This window comes from Ochotona curzoniae, unplaced genomic scaffold (genome assembly GCF_017591425.1).
Source record: "Ochotona curzoniae isolate NIBS_2020 unplaced genomic scaffold, NIBS_Ocur_1.0 contig_430, whole genome shotgun sequence".
Lineage (NCBI taxonomy): Eukaryota > Metazoa > Chordata > Mammalia > Lagomorpha > Ochotonidae > Ochotona > Ochotona curzoniae.
Window position 1 is genome coordinate 5,923,296 of NW_024466219.1, and position 19,668 is coordinate 5,942,963.

Consider the following 19,668-nt stretch of genomic DNA (forward strand, 5'->3'; position numbering starts at 1 on the left):
GCAATTGTGGCTGCTTGGAGAGCGAACCAGCAGATAAGGGATCTTCCTGTCTGTTTCTCCTCCTCCGTGTATATCTGACTTTGTAAACTTTGGAATGAATCTACTTTTTATACCAGTACCATTATATTTGATTGTAATATCTTGTAATTTGTCTCAGAATCTGGTAACTTAGATGGCTTAGTTTGTATAATCCAAGAGTGAATGGCCTCTGCTGAGTATTTTGTTTGTTTGTTTGTTTGTTTGTTTTTAAATATTTACTTATTTTTTATTGCAAAGTCAGATATACAGAGAGGAGGAGAGACAGAGAGGAAGATGTCCCTCCTATGATTCACTCCCGAAGTGATTGCAGCAGCCGGAACTGAGCCAGTACAAAATCAGGAGCCAGAAACTTCCAGGTTTCCTATGCAGCTGCAGGGTCCCAAAGCTTTGGGCCGTCCTCAACTGCTTTCCCAGGCCACAGGCACAGAGCTGGACGGGAAGCAGGGCTGCCACGATTGAAACCAGCCTCCGTATGGGAGCCTGGCGTTCAAGGAGAGGACTTTAGCCACTATGCCACCACGTCAGGCCACTTTGCTGAGTCTTGTGTCACCATGTGAATTAAGTATTTTTCCTGTTTCTTAGAAGACAATCACTAGAAGTTTCACAGATTGCTCTGAATCTGTAATCAGCTTGCTTGGGGTGAGATGCACACTTTGCATATATTAACATCTACTCCATAACAATAGGTTGTCACGTGTGTGTATGCTCCTTTCACGTGTGTGTGCTCCTTTCACGTGTGTGCTCCTTTCACATGTGTGTGTGCTCCTTTCACGTGTGTGTGCTCCTTTCACGTGTGTGTGCTCCTTTCACGTGTGTGCTCCTTTCACGTGTGTGTGTATGCTCCTTTCACGTGTGTGCTCCTTTCACGTGTGTGTGCTCCTTTCACGTGTGTGTGCTCCTTTCACGTGTGTGTGCTCCTTTCACGTGTGTGCTCCTTTCACGTGTGTGTGCTCCTTTCACGTGTGTGCGCGCTCCTTTCACGTGTGTGTGTGTGTGTGTGTGTGTGTGTGTGTGTGTGTGTGTGTGCTCCAATGTCTTTCACTGATATTTTATAGTTTCAGTATAGAGGTCTTTCATGTCCGTGGTTAAATATATTATGCCCCAATGTTATTGTTCAAGTTACTTTATTCGTTTGCTGCTTTGCAACTTTTCTGAACAGGACTGCTCTTCTTAAGTCTTTCTTGACAAGATCATTTCAGGGGTATAAAAATGCAGCTGAACATCCCATGCTGTTTTTATACTCTACAACTTTGCTTAATTTACATGTTCAAACTAATAGTCTCTTGGTGAAGTCTTCTGTTTTTTATGTTTATAGAATTATGTCATTTGGGGCTGGTGTGATAGCTCAACTGGCGAATCCTCCATGCTTAAGTGCCATTATCCCATATGGATGTCAGTATGTGTCCTGGCTGCTCCACTTCCTAACCAGTTCCCTGCTATGGCCTGGGAAGGCAGCCCAGGATGATTCAAAACCTTGGAATTCTGCAAGTGGGATTCCAGAAGAAACATAAGAGACCCAGAAGAAGCTCCTGGCTCTTGGCTTTGGATCTGCTCAGCTCTGGTTGTTGTAACCACTAGGGAGTATCAGCAGATGGAAGATTTCTCTCCCTGTTTCTCCTTCTCTCCATAAAATTCTGCCTTTCCAATGAATAAATATTTTTTAAATAACAAAAAAAATTTAATTTTGTCATTTATAAACAAGAATAGCTTGATTTCCTCCTTTCCTATTTGTATGTCTTTTATTTGTTTCTGCTTTCCAATTAGAAGGGCTATTGTTAAAAATATATATATGGCAATAATCAATGTTGGTGACGATGCGGAGGGAGGACAATTCCCACACACTGTTGATGGGAATTCAAATTAATATATTCATTGGGAAAGTAATGTAGAGATTTCTAAATGAATTTAAAGCACATCTGTCACACAGCTTAGCTGTCCCTGTTGTTGAGTATTCTCAAAGCAGATTCAAATAGCATGTGAAGGAAATTGCTGAACTCTCGTGCTTATTGTAACCCAGCTCACAGCAGCAAAGATACTAGCCGTGCAACAGTGGAGGGACAGATAAAGAAGATAGAGCAAATACACATAATGAACTGGCATTCGGCAATGAAATAAAAGGAATGCAGATATTTGCAACAAAATAGATGGAATTCGAAATCACTTTCCTAAGTGAAGTTGCCCAAATACTCCATATTGTCTCTCCGACGGGTAAGTTCATATAAACACACATATAAAACATCTGTACATACATATGTGTGAAAGTATTATTAGCATACAGAGCTCATATTATTGTCTTCACTGAGTTACATCCCTCCCATAATCACACAGCTTTCTTTCCCCATTTCATGATCTTTATCAGATTATGTGGACAAACGGAAGCATTGTTAAATCTAGGTATTCCATGAACTGTCTGTATTGAACCGTATTAACTGAAATATGTTAAAAGATGAAGAGAACAAGGAAAAAACAACTAACAGATAATTATTTCTGGTAGAGTTAAAATTTACATCTGCTGAGTTTTCAGGAAAAAAAACTTTATATTTTAAATTTTATTTCAAAGAAAATGTTAATTTTTATGAGCCAGAAGGAGAATGACATCATTTGTATTTCTCCTTCTGGAAAGCTCAAGAAGGAACAAGGAAGACAACAAGGAGAACAAAGTGAGCAAAATAAGAAAAGATTTAAGGCGATCTTACGACGGTGAAGTAACGCCAGGCCAGGAAAGTGACAGTGAATTGTCAGTGAATACAGAAAGAAATTGATGGGTTACAGAATAATTTACAGACACAGTAAGACTTGGTGATTCTTCAGAATGCATGGTGAAGAAGAAAAAATAATTATAGACTATGCTTGCATATAGATCTAATTCACAGAAACAAGAAAGTAAGAAAATTAAGACGGAGTGAGGCAAGGAGGTGCAACTTCACACACATGTCTCTCAAGCATCCATTAGCTCAGCAGTGTCAAGCTGAAGTGGAGCATCGGCCCGCGGTTCTGGGGCACACCGATTGGAAATACACTCACCGTGCAGCAATAGTGAGTCACGGCTTCACAAAGTTCACTTTCTGAAGAATGCATGTAGTATTTCCTAACGTGTTAAAGTTTAATTACTTATCAATTGTGCTTTGTAGCTGCTTATGAAGATTGTTACAATCTTCATAGATCCTGGTTTTGGCCTGCCTTGGCCTACTAAAACCATTTAGGGATTGAATCAGTGGGTGGATGATCTCTTTCTCTCTCTCTCTTTCTCTCTCTGTATCTCTGACTTTCAGTTAAAGTAAAATAGAAAAAAAAATCACTTCTGAATCAAAGGTGGATCAAAGCTGCAGGTGGAGGATTCACATGATATGCCACCTATAGTGCCTGCATCTCCCAAGTATGCTGGTTTAACTCCGGCCACCCCACTTGTGATCCAGCTCCCTATTAATGTGCCTGGGAAAGCGGTGGAAGAATGGCTCAAGTGTTTAGGCCCCTGCACCTCTGCAACAGATCTTGAAAAGCATCCTAGCTCCTCACTTTCAGTAGATCCAGATCTGCTGTTGTCATTCAGGGAGTGAACCAATGGATAGAAGACTTCTCTTTCTCCCTCTCTTTCCTTCTCTCTGCTTCTCCCTCTCTGCCTTCCACATACATATATAAAAATGATTTTTTCAAAAGAAAAGACATCTTAAAATAGGCCTGCAAAAACATAGGGAAAGGTCTAACAGGTAAATTTTTTGAAGTTGTATGATTAAGATACATGTAAAGAAGAAAAAGTAGAGTGATTTATTTGACATTACCAGCTGTTCAGCTTAAACTTCAGTTAAGATGTGATACTCAAATACTTAGTCCCATTTCTTCATGCTATAAGGAACTACAGGGGCAAAAATACCACCTAGGCGAAAGAAAGGTGGTTAATAAACAATCTCATATAGTTGAACCCCAAAATTCTAAACCAAACAATATGAGACTCCAGTGGCCAGGAGTAAAGTGAACACTGTCTTCTCTTGATGAGGCCCAGACACTCAATTAGGAGTACACACTATTACTCATTGTCCACCCTTAAATCAAAAATTTCAAAAAGGCTGCCTAGAGCCAGAGGTAGATAACCTTCATACGTTGGTAAATTTCAACATGAGACGTCTACTAATAAATGAAAAATAACCAAATATCTGATGATCAACTAATAACAACAAGAAAAGAAGAAAATAGAACAAATGACCCAAAAGAAAGATAATGGGACACAAACTTTAATGATCAATTGTACCCTGTTAAAATATTTTTAAAGAATTATGGACAGAAAAACCCAAAATGACAAAAACGGCAATGAGTGCTTTTGGAGCTGATTCCAAACAAGTTGAAACCCACCACAGGAAATCCTTGAGATGCAAAGGTTTATGGCCATCCCCTTGGACTTGCTGTTCTGTCCTCAAGACTGCCTGTAGTGGCAAGGTCACCTTCAAGCCTCTGTGGGGTTCTGCACACACTGTGGTGCTCTATGGGGGCTTCGTCCATTCACAATCCTATAGGGAAACAAGCCCACCTCCAGGGCTCTGCCAGGGGCAAACTGCCTGTATTGCCATGGCAACCTTGCCCCCTTGCATGGTCTCTGTTGAGGCTGTCTGTCCTACTGTCTCTGTATCTAGAGCACAGTCAGTGGCTCCAATCATCTCTGTATCTAGAACATACCCAGTGACCCAGTCATCTCTGTATCACCTTCCAGGGCCATCCTTATTTTTCCTTAAAGAGTACATGTTTTGATTGAACAGTTTCACTATATTGTCCTATAGATCCTGGGAAATCAAACACCTTCTCTAATTCCATAATATTTCCTTTCCTTTCGATACAAACAGGCCCCTTTCCTGCTGAATAGTTAATTAAATCCATAGTTCTACTTTCAGCAAGCATATCACTGCATATCAAATACTTGTTCAGCCACATCCCTGGCTTTTTTTTTTTTCATCAAAATATTTCTCAATTACTAAGGGTTTTCCAAATCTTCAAATTCTAGTTCCTTTTTGATAGATGATTATTTATCCTGGAATTTCTCAATTCTCACATTTTATTAGAAGCTCTCTGGGAAAATTAAGATGGTCCAACATTTAGCTTAGAAACATTCTAAGCTAAATATCCAAGTCCATCATTTGTTTTGCTTGCCAAAACAAAAACCATGAACCTGAACACAGCTGAACCTGGTTCTTTGTCATCTTTTACCGTCCATATTTCTATCACGATTATCTATAAGGCAGTCTTCACTATTATATGCATTTATGTGTTCTAAAATAATAGAATCTGTATATTCTTTGACAAGTCACTAGAATATCCTTCGAATTTCTCTTACAGAAATGTTAGCCTCTTCTCATATGCAAGCTTCCTGGCCTCTACCCATTACCTTGTTTCAAAGCCAGTTGCAAGCTTTCCTGTATTTGTCAGAGCAAGCACCTCATTTCTCAACACCCAGTTCTGTATCAGTCACTTAGGGTTACCACAGGTGAGCCGACTTTAACCATAGACATCCATTTCTCACAATTTTCAGGACACTAAGTTCCAAGATCAAAGCACTCGAGATCCCACATCTGGGGAGGGCCCACTTCATAGCTTACAGAAACCTGCTTTTTTTGATGTATTTTTACAGATTGATCAAAGAGAGAAAGCTCCAACTTCTTTGTCTTCTTGTAATGACGCTAGTCATGTCATAGGGAGGGGCTCTACTCTTCTCCTGGTTTCCTGTAAAATGCTCACACTTCTCAAAGGATCTATCTTCTAATAGATTAATAGAGTATTTACAAATGAATTTCAGGAGAAACAGACATGGAGCTTTATTGGTACATTTATATTCCCTGAAATTAATGAAACATAGTAGGCAAGTAACATTAGGTCTACAGAATTTCATATATTATATATATTATCTTTTCCCAATTGTTGTGAAATTACTAAATATTTTTTTTCAAAGAAGCTCTGATCCCAACCAAATGAACTATTCACTATGTTAGGTAAGCAAAATTAGCTAGCCATATTTTATTATATATTATTTTTCTTTAGCTGGAAGAATTCATACTTACTGATCTATTACAACATATACTATTTTTCACGGATTGAAATAATCATTCTTTGGAGAACATTTTGTAAATTTCATGTAAAGAGATTCAAATTCTAAGTCAGAAAAACATGATAAATGAAATGTTAGTTGGTAAAAATAAATATTTTTATAAATATTTTAGAAATACACTTTAAAGTTAAATGGTAATCACATAACTCCTGTGACCTCCTTCTCCATTTGGTAGGACATATGTGGAACAAAACTCAGTTGTCAAACGGAGATAAGGAGTAAATGATAGAAACTCAAGATTCTTTCTGGCTCTCGAGGGAGTGAGACAACGGGGAGAAACATTTCAGTCTGCAACACTGCCAAACCAATGAGCAAGGTTTAACAGGTAAGAACAGAGTCGGCAGGTGAAAGCAGGAGAAGCAGTCCTGGAGCAGGAAGCACAGGTGACAAAACACACCGCACTCCGAGAGCGTCTAAGTTTGGCTCACAAAACTTTCCAGACACCCTAGGCTGAATAATTCTTTCTTCTCACTCAGATTTTCATAGACAGTTTTCTTTTTATTATGAAAAGTTTATTTTAAATCTAATTTACAGTTGCATGAATCATCTCCTTACGCTATTTTTTTCTAAAGAACATTGTCTGAAATGTAACTATTGTCCTCTCCCTAGTGCAGAGTTGTATGTCGGTCCTCCGGTTGATTTTACTCTTTCAAGTTCTAAAAACAGTGATCATGTTTAAGGATTCAAGGGGCAATTGGTCAGAAGTTGACAGTCGTCATAAAGATGACGCACTTAGTACAAATGTTAGAGCAAAGCAAGATAACACTGTCTCCAACTTGGGGAGGCATTATTTTCTATCAAGAAAATGGAAAATCAATATACATGTTCTCTTACTATGCTCCACAAAAATAATTCATTCTTCTACTTTTTATTAGAAAGATATAAAAAATATAAAGAAAGCAAAATACTCCAAGATTATTTTATGGGTATAATTGCATAATTCTCTACAGCATGTAGCCCTGGGATATACAAAATAGTATACTGCTTCCACTCCATACACTGAGAAGTATTCACTGCTTCATTTTTAACCAGAGCTTTTAGGACTAGGGTCAGACCTTTTATGTGTGTATGTATAAGTGTGTGTGTGTGTGTGTGTGTGTGTGTGTGTTTAGCAAACTGAGTGAAGATTGAAGTAAGTACAATTTAAGCAAATTCAAAAATTAGTACAAATTAGGGCCCGGCAGTGTGGCCTAGTGGCTAAAGTCCTCGCCTTGAACACGCTGGGATCCCATATGGGCGCTGGTCCTAATCCCGGCAGCTCCACTTCCCATCCAGCTCCCTGCTTGTGGCCTGGGAAAGCAGTCAAGGATGGCCCAAAGCTTTGGGACCCTGCACCCATGAGGGATACCCAGAAGAGGTTCCTGGATCCTGGCTTCGGATCGGCATAGCATCGGCCGTTGTGCTCACTTGGGGAGTGAATCATCGGACGGAAGATCTTCCTCCCTGTGTCTCCTCCTCTCTGTATATCTGACTTTCCAATAAATAAATAAATAAATCTTTTTTAAAAAATTAATGCAAATTAAACAACTAACTTCTAAACAACCAATGTATCAAGGAAGGAAGTAAAAAAGAAATCGGCATTCATTGGAAGACAAATTAAATGGAAAAATAACATAGCAAATATTGTGGAATATAGCAAGGGAAGCTCCAGAGAGAAGTTTATGTCAATAAACACCCATATTGTAACTTCATTTCCCAAACAATTAGAAAGTAAAAGCAGAAGAGGGAGAAAACAAATTAGCCTCCAAACTGGCTGAGGAAATGTACAAGACAAATGAAGTTGACAGACGTTTCACTAGACCTACCAGGAATAGGACAGACAAGACTCAAAAAATATTATAAATGAATGATGATTTAATAATTGCTACAAAATGCAAAAGATAATCGGAAACTTCCTTGAGTAGAACTGATTATATGCCACATGAATGGATAATCTAAAGGAACTGGATAGCTCCCTAGAAGTATACAATCTACCAAGATGGAATCAAAAAACAGAAAATTACAAGCAAGAAGGTTGAGTAATAATAATAATAATAAAAACACTCTGAAAAGAAAGATTAAGACAAAACAGCCAATCCTTTTGTAAATTATTCCAAAAACCTGAAGAGGAAAAAGCACTTCCAAAATCGTTCTGCAAACCCTGTATTATCCTCTGTTTAAACCAGGCAGGACACTACAAGAAAAATTTAATACATAAGTCAGTATGCATGATGAGCATATGAGAAAAAAGGTGCACAGAGGAACAGGCTCTGTGTCCATTTAAATCGGCTTATTTGATCTTCTCGTTCTTGTACAAATATTTATCATCACTGCTCATTTTCCCTTTTCCCTGGCTCTTTCACTCTACCCAATAGGATGTCTCACAGACACCATAATTCCCCTTTTTTTTGCTTAAAAATTTCCTGTTAAATCTTGCAAGGTTCATGTCAAGTGTGATATTACAAATTTCCACCTTGCGCTTTGGAGTGAAAAACACAACTGCACTTTGGCGCAAAAGTGACTTATTTTGCCATGAAAAAATAATAATAATGCTTATAAGCTTCAAACAGATGGCCTTACCAAAGACTTTGAGGCAAATAAAAGAGTGTTATTAACTAGTGTTGTTAGTTTGTAACTCACGTAAAGCGAAATGCATGTCTCCCGATCTGGAGTGAGGCACCTTGCAGCCCCTTGAGCACAGCTAATTCCAAACACTGCATATGCTAGGGCAACAGCTGAGGGTTGCCATAAGCTCTAGTACAAGGAACATCGCTCTGATAATCACATAAATGCTACTGACACCCCATCTCACATTACACCATGCACTCTATATCTGCTGCTGTAATTCCCAAGACAGCGAGCATTTCACAATTCAACGGCCAGCCTCCTTCTGTCTCCAAAGACTTTCCCTGACACCCCGGGAGATTGTTCCTTTGCAGGTAGGTGCAGTGAGGAGGATTCTTCCACGAGTGGAAGGAAGGGACAAAGAGTGAATGTTCCTGCAACACCCTGTCCTGCGGTGAACACGAGTGATCTTTTTTTCCCAGAAGGCGTCCACTGAAATTGAGTGCAAGAGCGTCATCACATTTCCTCAACCAGCAGCACATCTCATGCACATGTTTTCACCAGCCCTACTTCTTCACTTGTACTTGCTGGACCATCTGCCACATAAATACTTATGACCCATCCCTCTTCAGAGTCTGCTTTGGAGGGTAACAAATATAACGAGCTGGCACAAGAAATGAGCCCTGAAGGTAAGAATTCAGAATCTGTCCACTTGCTGGGCAGATGCCACGCAAAGCACATTTATGTACACATGACAAGGTCTGGAAGGCTGTAACTTCATGATTACCAAAGATTTCATGTCTGCACGTCCGGGTGAGTTAGAAAAGTAAAGGAAGCACAGATCACTGTGATCCACACTGTCAGGATCCGCTCAGAGAAACTTTACTTCCTCCCCGTGCGACTTCAGCTTCTAAAGGTAAGTGAGGTGAGGGTCCCACGCTGTAGATACTAGGGTTTGATTAACCAACAGATGTAAAACTGTTTAAACTAAAACATTTCCTTCAAAATATTCAAACATGCTAGCTCCTTTAGATAAAAATGCCTGCAGATAAAGAAAAGAATTGTGGTTGATAGGATTAGCACTTAAGTGTCATTGGGCACGCAGAAACGTACCTTGAAACTTGAGAGATATGCCGAGGCACTTCTCGATTCTTTCATGACCAATAATAAAGGTGAGAAAGTAATCAAAATCACCACAACCAGACAAAGGGAAAGTAGCCCAAGTCAGCACTTGGGAAAAGAAACTTCGGTCATCCTACAGGCCAACCAAATCACACTAGCAACAATGTCCTCAAGAACCAAGCTCCTCTCTAATAGAGGTAAAAAAAACAAACAAAAAGTGAAGCAAAACAACGCAAACCAGATTGTGTCCTTCAGATGATCTTCATCAACCAAATTATAGTTTATTCCCCCCATGTTATCTTTTTAAGGATTTTTTTTAACACTTTATATCTCAGTAGCATCACTGAGTACAAGCAGCAACATGTGGCCATTGGGAGTCCTGAGTGAATCCTGCTGACGCCACACTTGACTCTCTCTCAGTGCACCTGAGCTCCCTGGACGCTGTTGTTTCTGACAGAGAAACCCTTTCTGTGACATTCCAGAAAGCAGATAGAACCTGAAAATGTCAGAGATGAGAACAGTATGCCCAAACCAACATTCCAGGAGAGTTGGAAGTACGGAGATACACGTTGCACTGCCTGCCAGATGCCTCACTGAGAAATGCCTTCTGAGAAAGCTCACTGAATACTAGGAAACGACTCCAAGGTTAGAGCCATAGCTCGTTACAGAGATAAACTATCAATTAGTGAACATTTTATCTTGCACTTGTTTTCATGTCCCCTTTTCTTCTTTTAATCTTTTTAAGATGATATCTTTAATGAATTATCCATATTCAAACACTTCTTCCAAAACCTATGTGAGGTACAATCTAATGTAAGTTATGTATTATCCAAACCTACATAATATACAAGCCACATGCACACAGGAATAAAGATGGATATGTCAGCATAACAGAATCGGTTACATAATGTTACACGGAGACTGAGTAGATCGCCTCATCTCAGAGCCAAATCTTGCCCAGCTGTCAACATAACAGCATGTGTAAATCTTCTTCCGGTCCTAACAGCGGAAAACACACTAAAGCCCTTTCAATCCATAATAAATATAGACACAACATAATTAGATCGGCCAATCAAGCAGAGAACTTAAGATCTGAATGGAAGACAATTAAAACAGTCCCCATTATATGCTGAGCAACTGAATCTGGACAGCATTTGCATTGCAGGAACTGTAGAACAGGCTGACTAGCTTGCACAGCTGACCAATATCCCTCCCATTCAGCAACAGATGCTTGGAAGAGCTTTCATAGGAAAAGGGAAAAAAAAACAAAAAACGACACTACCAAATTAAACACTAGAAGACTGGCTCCCAATATGCAAGAAAATAATGTGTTCTTCCATTTTACATGGTTAATATTTAAACCTACAAAATCATGTACTGCTTATTAATAGATACATGAAGTGTCAGGTGGAAAAAGCCTTGTGTATAAACCAATGGAAGTCTCCAAACACACCTACAGTGTCACAATGCATTATGAAGTTATGGAACGACCGTCACTAGGACCCACTGTTGACTGAAAGGTCATTAGGTGGCACATCACTGTACATACACAGTTTATCAGCACCAGGAATAAGCTAAACGGCTCTATAGGAGCACGGAAGCTTACACAATGAGTTAAAGGACATTTTACACTATGTGGACATAAAGACACAAAATCTTATTCTTTTTAGTTTTTATTCATATATATATATATATGAAAACTGACAACCATAGCCCAAATTGTTTTGGTCATCATTGTTCATTTTAAAATTCATTAGCAATAATTCTCAATAAATCAAATGTAGAAAAAAATGAGTTACATCTAAAAGTCGCTATGAAATAAACGATAGAAGATTTTAGAAGAATCAGTAAAATGACATAAGTATGCAATACCTTCAAGTTGTGTTAGTTCAATTGCTTTTAAAGATTTATTTTATTTTTGTTACACATTCAGATATACAGAGAGGAGAAGACAGAGAGAGGAAAATCTCTTGTCTGATGATTTACTTCCCAAGTGACTGCAATGGCTAGAGCTGAGCAGATCTAAAGCCAGGAGCCAGGGACATCTTCCAGTTCTCCCAAGCAGTGCGGGTCCCAAGGCTTTGGGCTGTCCCTGACTGTTTTCCCAGGCCACAAGCAGGGAGCTGGATGGGGAGCAGGGCTGCTGGGAATAGAACCTGTGCCCATATTAGATCCTGGTGCATTCAAGTCAAGGACTTTACCCGCTAGGCCACCGTGCCAGGTCCTTAGTTCAATTTTATTAGGATTGTATTTAACTATTTTTACTTTACTCGTTCTATAGCTTCTTTCTTTCAAATTTGCATTTGTTTTAAATAATTTTTTTAAAAAAAATAATTGTTTGAGGCTTTGTGTTGTGACATAGCAGGCAAAGACAGCTGTGATGCCCAGATCCCACATGAGGTCCAGTTAGTGTCCAAGCTGCTCCAATACTGATCCATCTCCCTGCTAATGGACCTAGGAAAGCAACAATTGTTTGGGCTCCTGCGCCCTTGTTGGAGAACTGGCTGAAGCTTCTGACTTCTGCCTTTGGTCTGGCCCATCCCAGCGCACTAAAGTTATTTGAGAAGTAAAGTAGCAGGTTGAAGATCTCTGTCTCGCCTTCTCTCATTCTAACTCTGAATTTCAAATAAAAATACAGATCTTAAAAAAAACACGACTGCACTATAAGGTTAAGTTAGGTTTATTTTGAAATCATTGCTGTCATTTGCTTTAAGTATTTTAACTTTGCAGTACATGTGGCACATATAGAGATGGGAGTGAAGAAAGTATTTGGAGGAATGACTTTGTAGGTGAAAATTCCATATTAAAAAGATAAAAGGAAAAGAAATAAAACAAATGAAACACTAAAGACTCTGCTGATCATGATCTAGTCTTTGATTTAATCTACATTCTACAACATCTTAGAAAAAACATCAAATTAGTTATAATAAAAAACATGCTTATGACTAATAATTACACTCAAAACCTCAAGATAACTTGAGATACAATACATGCTTTATTTTTGGGCAATTTTTACAAATATATTTATTTCTCCATGCAAAAACCTAGGAAATGAGGTTTTCGAACACATATGTTTAGCTGATCAACAAATGTGTCAGGATTTGGAATGTCTATTAGAATCATCTCTGTAGGTCCTATGCATCCAATATAATGTCTTAAGCACTACAAGTAATCAACAAACATTTATTAAATGAAACAATATCTTACAATGTTAATATTCTCCTTATACATGCCATATATATATATATATATATCAGTCCAGCCTAGCCTATCCTATCCTATACCATAAGCTCAGGGATTTTACCTTCCTCTATCTTCATGCCTGCTCTCTTCACTGCTTTCCCCTATTTTATTATAATAATTAAATCCTTCATCAAATCACAATACCATCATTCTGCTATTTCAGTGTACCCTGACATTGCAGGTATAGTAAATGGTAGAGTCCAGCATCCTATCGCAAAGATACATTTAACAGTTTCGTTGGAAGTCCATCTTTTCTTCAGGAGTAGAGATGCATACTGCACTGTATCTTCTCAATCTGCTGATCTCCCTTATATGTTTCATTTGGATGAGTACCTATACATACATGTTTACCTATAAATCTATGCTCCTGTGTTTTGCACGAAGGTTGCCTTATATCAGAGAGAACATTACTTTCACCCCTTTGGAATTGGCTTATTTGACTGAGCAAAATGGTCTCAAGGTGGAACTATTTTGCTGTAAATGGTAGAATTTCATTCTTTTTTGGCTGAGCAGTATTCCACAGAGTAGATGTACAACAATTTCTTTCCCTTCTTCCTTCTGATGGGCATCTGGGTTGTTTCCATGTCTTTACCATTGTAGATTCTGCTATTGTAAAACATAGGATTACAGGTCAGTGTTTTTCATTCACAGTTATCACTTCCCTCTGATATATTCCCAAAACGGGGATAGCTGAGTTATGCAGTAGACCAATTGTCTTAGGAGTCTCCATTCTAATGTCCATGGTTGCTGCACTAGGCTATATTCCCACCAACAGTGAAGTGAGACACCTTCCTCCCCCTAACCAAACCAGCAGCCTTTTCTGAGAGTCCTAAATGTAGGCCAATCATTGGAGTTAGGTGGAATCTCCTTGTAGTTTTTATTTTTATTTCCCTAATAGCTAGGGAATCTAAACCTTTTTCCACATGTCTATTAGCCATTTGAGTTTGTTCATTTGAAAAATGTCTGTTCAATGCTTTGCCAGGTTTTTCACAGGGTTGCTTGTTTTGCTGCTGTTGAGTTTCTGAAGCTCTCTGTAAATCCCGGGTATTAGTCTCCCATCAGCTGGGTAGTGTGCAAAGATTTTCTCCCATTCTGTTGGTCCCTTCTTCACTTTGCTGATCATTTGCTTTCCCCTGCAGAAGCTTCTTAGTTTGATGTATTCCCACTTCTTTATTTTGGCTTTGATTTCTTGTGCTTTTGGTGACTTTTTAAAGAAATCTTCACAAATGCATATAGCTTGAAGAGTGCTTCCAATGTTTTCCTCTAGTTTAATAGTTTCTGGGTGCAGATACAGTTCCTGGATTCATTTACAGCTAATTTTTGTATAATGTGACAGGTGGGGGTCTTGCTTCTTATCTCTACAGGCTGCTATCCAATTGCCCTGACACCATTTGTTGAAGAGACCAGGTTTTTCCCTGGATTATTTTCAGTTTTCTTATCAAATATATCAGGCTGTACATGTCTGGAGTTTCTCTCCTGTCCCATGGATCTTCTCTGCTTCTGTACCAAGGCCAGACTGTTTTGATGACCACCATCCCATACTATGTGTTGATGTCTAGAATTGTGATTCCTCCAGCTTTATTTTATCTTCCAGATAGCTTTAGTAGTTTGTGGTCTCTTATGTTTCCAGATTAATTTTCCTATAATCTTTTTCTATTTTTTAGAAGATGCTGTTAAGACTAAGACTGGGATTACATTGAGTCTATAATGTGGACATTTTGATGATACTGATCCTGCCAATCCAGGAACATATTAAATTTATGCATCTTTTAATGTCTTCTGTTTCTTTTTTAATGTTTGCAGTTTTCATTGTAGAGGTCTTTCACATCTTTGGTCAGGTTTATTCCAAGGTATTTAGCAATCTTCACCACTTTTCAAGGGGGACTGAATGAACTGCAAGTTCTTTTTCAGCCATGGATTGTTTATGTGTGTGTGTATACAAGGGCCATTGGTTTATGTTCATTAATTTTATATCCTGCCACCCTGCCAGACCCTTTTTTCTAGATCACAGGATTGTCAGTGGTGCCTGTTATACATTTTTTTTCTTTTTTTCCTCTTCTTGCTGGAACCTGCTGGAAATTAATCTTGGATAAATTTGGACCATTTTGGATAGAATGTATGGGACTCCAAGTTGGTATTGTTTTCCCAATGGGACCACTGAAATGCATTGAGACGGCAGTGAATTCTTTCCCGGCTTAGTGCATATGCAGCCTGCTGTTCACCTTCTGAGTTCCGGATGAGCTGCCCTCCCCACCTGACTGCTAGTGGAGATCTGATTGCCGCTGGGTGTCTGTTTACCCCAGTACCGCTCTCTGCTGCTTTCCCAGGTCCACAGGTCTCCAGGTGTCCTCCAAGACCAATCTGTCTTCTCCTATTTCCCAGTATCATGCCCCTTCTGCTCCGTCTTAGCTAATCTTTCCCCATTTGTTTAAACCCGTCTTTACTCAATGGTCTTGAAACTCCCCAGGGTATACTTTTGTGAAAACCCAATAGCTTGTAATAAGTAAACAAATTTTAAAGAAACAAAATTACCACTCTGGTTATTTTCAGAATAAGAAAGCTTGTTAAATTATGTGGATTTTGTTTTAAACTGTCAACCAGAGATGAATTTTTAGCTAATATCCATCTCCATAAATGTTATTCATATCTTTTCACATCTCATATTGGAGAGAGATTAGGCAACCTCAGAAAAGAATTACAAAATTATTGCTGAATATTAAATTTTATAAAGATTTGAAAATTTGACTATTAATAAAAAGAAATGTGTCTGTAAGTGACACATTCTGATTCAAAAGAAATTGTGTCATAAATGAAGTACTCCTGGGAGGGTTTGGCTCACTTCCTCATCTTGCAAATGAGGAAGCCTGCATTTAAAGATTTGATGTGACAATCCCAACTGTTAGAAAAGCGGATATTAGAAAAGAGGCATTTCCAGTCAATTCTACATTTTTGCCTTTCAGTGAAAAATGATCACAGACTCTGTATTAGACAGTATTAATTTCTGATCCCAAACAGATAGAAGGGATTCTTGGAATGTATTACATACATGGTAACACATTTTGGATTCCATTTTTCAACCACTTGGTCTTAATTTGTCCCACTGTTTGCTTCTATTTGTCACAAAAGATGATGTTTTGTGGAGAAAAACATGTGCTGGCTCTGCATACAGCGTAATCAAAAAAATGTGGGGTAGGTATTGTCAACGTGTGACACAACAATTGCTGTTATCGGCAAACCCTAAACTTCTCAAAGGAATAAAGTCAATTTTCCTCTAGAGTCTCATTCTGAATCTAAAAGTAGGTAATTTTCGTAAAAGAAGAAATGTTTTGCCCAACTCCCATCTGTCTTTTTACGTGTCTACATGGAAAGCAGGGGCTCTGTCAGCAGCACCAGCTCCCAGCGTAGGTGGTGGGCTGGCTCTTGCTTCATTCTCAAGCCTTAATCGAGCGCTCCTCAAATGCTGCTAATGGTATTTCTCTCACAAGTGGTAGGCAAGATAACTCCATCACTATTCGGGAACGTGATATTTCCTTAATAAATGTAGAAGACAGGTGAAACTAGGGAAGAATCTACTTTTTACCTAGCAAATAGAAGGAACAATTTGTCAATTTGTGTATTTTTTTTTTGAGCCACAACCAAACTAAACCAGGAAACAGTATAATTTTTGCTACCTTTTACAGATCCTAAGTTTAAAGAAGTACATGGCGAATTATAGGGTAGAGCCAAGAAATTATTGAACCACAGGCAATAGAACATCAAGAAGTGACTATCCAAATATCATCCCCTGCCTGTGCATGCGTATAAAGGCATGTGTGTGGATATGTGTGCTTATATACAAGGAGACTTCAAAGGGTTCATAGAAACTGAAAGGAAAATATGAATTAATTTTGGTGGAAATTTTTGAAATTCATGAATATCAGAGCTTTTCTAAAGGTTCGTGGAAAACTGTATTATGAAACAATTATACACAGTTCTCAAAATTTTTCACAAACATAAGTTATCTTTAAAATTCACTTTTCATGAACATTATGAAGTTCCCTAGCACAAGGGCACATAAAACATAATAGTGAAAGAGATTTAAGTAAGAAAAATGTATTTTTCCCCATTTCATCATTTTGACTGAAACTAAGCAACACCAAGATTTTGTCAAATGTTGTCATATTCATATAGATGTATATTTATAATAAATACAAAAGCCTGCCAACCCTTCTGAAGCAGACACTGAGCTGCAGAAATGTTAGTTCATTTAGACAGACTGCTATATCATAATTTCAAGTCTTACTTGAAGTTGCAACACAAAACTACAGCAATGTTGTTAGAATTTGCAAAACAAAAAACCTTTTTTTTTTAAAAAAAAGATACATGAGACAATAGCAATATAAAATACCAAATCATCTTTTAGAAAGTCACATTAATTTTATCCATGGCCTTTTAAAAGAGATAAAATGTCGTTGTCAATATGAAGTAAATCAATCACTTTGGGTTTTTGAATTTTTGCTTTTTCATGAACTTCTCTTGAAACTTTGTAACTTATTTCAACAACTGTCACAGAAAAATAACTACGTTATAAAGTAGATAAGTAGAAAAATTAAGAACATTTGTGGCTTCAATTAACAGAACATTAGAAAGGTTCTGTTAGGAATAAAATGTGTAATTAATATGTAGTGTGTGGAATTTTACATAGTTTTGATTCATATGTTCAGTTTTTAGCATGATCACACCACAGGCCTTAAACCTCTTTGCCTACAGAAAGATTTAGTACAATGTGCCATTGAGTGCTTTATTTTTTATATATATAAAACAACAGATAGCTACTCCTTTCAAACTGTCTTAGAACTTACAAGAAAATTTAAATATTTATTTTTCTTGGAAAGTGAGATTTAGAGCAAGAAGGTGAGACAAAGATCTTCCAATTGCTGGTTCACTCCTCAAGTGGCTAAATTGGCCAGAGATGAACATATCCAAAGCCAGGAGCCAGGAGTGTCTTCTGGCTCTCCCACATTGGTCCAGGATCCCAAGGCTTTGGGCATCCTCTGCTGGAGGGGAAGTGGAACAGCCGGGACACAAACTGGTGCCCATAGGAGATCCTGGCATGCTCAAGGTGAGGATTTAGACCCTAGGCCACTGTACCGGACTCTTAAAACTTTTAATATCATTAAAGTTTCCTTTGTAACACATATTTCCTTGTTCAGCAATTGTGGAAAATGAGGGTTTCAGAATTTATGGGGTTGTAAGAGTAAAAACAATCCAAGATGTCTGTCACTCCTGAGCACTTCAGGTACATCCGCCCCAACCTAACGCCTCCTACCCAGGAGCCATCTGAGCGGGTGAGGACTTGGAGGGAAGGAGAGGCCCATGGACGGCCACACAGTTCGCTGAAACTGCCCTCTTGTGATACATACTTAAACCTGAGAGCGCTCAGTCTCTGCAGTGTGAAGTCCAAGTGCACTTTGCTGACAGAAGGTGGAGATCTCTCCTCTATGCTGCACTCTCGGCAAAAGGAAAAGCTGGCCCAGCCTGAGAAAGCAGATGAGCTGCACACGGGCAGGGGCCTGTGATGCACAGTGGTCATGCGTGGACTCGTGCCAGCATGCTAAGGGCAAACTGGCTGGCGCTGCTGTTTGTTTGAGCATCTGTCCTGTCTAGTAGAACTGCACTCCACATGGAGCAATTTCGAAACAGCCACATTTATTTCTTCTCTTCAAAATTAATGTTGAGTTTATTTGCTATTGTGAGTCATCTGGAAAATTAAATAATACATCTTGATGTTTAAAAAACATCCCCTATGAGCTTTGGGCAATATTTGTGATAAACAGAATTCAAAATTCTCAGTGAGTATAAGATTGTGCTAAACTGTAACACCCCTGTCTACACCACAGGGTTTGGCACTAATAGTTGCTTTCTCATAATTTCTCAGTGTACTGAGAATTGAAAGATCTTATTAAAAAAAATAGGGGGCATCTAAACTAAGTTGATGTCATTTCTTTCAAGCTCAAATACTGGTAAACCTTAGATCATAAATACTAGCTTGGTAATGCAGTAAATGAGTCTGAAAAAACCTGAGTGTACACTATAAACTACAAAATTTCGTTATGTTGTTTTCATGTTTTTCATGTGAAAACAGAAAACAGGCATAGCTTCTACTGTTGACTTCTACAATGCGTTCAGACATTCTGCTTCCAAGTAACGAGCACATACTTTGGGTTTTTACACAAACAAAGAAATAACAGATTCGATTACTCTGATCTCAGCTGAAGTCACTCAGACCTCAGAATTTTAAATAAGAATTTCAATAAACATTATTCATTAATACAAATTTTAATAAAATTGTTGTCAGTAACCCATCCCATATAACATGGGCAACAGAACCTCCTCTCCAACATATACAAACTCTCAGGGTTTACACTGGATCTATAACCCTGTGTCAACAATGAATAGTCTCTCTCTCCTTGGTGTTTTTCTTACCCCACACTAGGGGAGCCACAGATGTTTAAATCCATTCCTTTAATTTTCTCAAAACTAACCAAGCATTTGTGTAAGGCATTTTTAGTGTCCCAGACTTTATATAAACTTTGGGTTACACTGAGGATGAAACATCCAACTACACTAAGAGTTACAACTATTATATGCCT

The 19,668-nt window shown here is 38.4% G+C and overlaps 1 long non-coding RNA gene across 1 annotated transcript; it reads left to right on the forward strand.

Moving 5' to 3' along the window:
- The first annotated feature begins 558 nt into the window (after window positions 1-558).
- Window positions 559-7,224, forward strand: LOC121159802. Its single transcript, XR_005884445.1, has 3 exons — window positions 559-733; window positions 1,596-1,600; window positions 7,205-7,224. It is a non-coding gene; the product is annotated as an uncharacterized LOC121159802 (long non-coding RNA).
- Window positions 7,225-19,668: the final 12,444 nt, after the last annotated feature.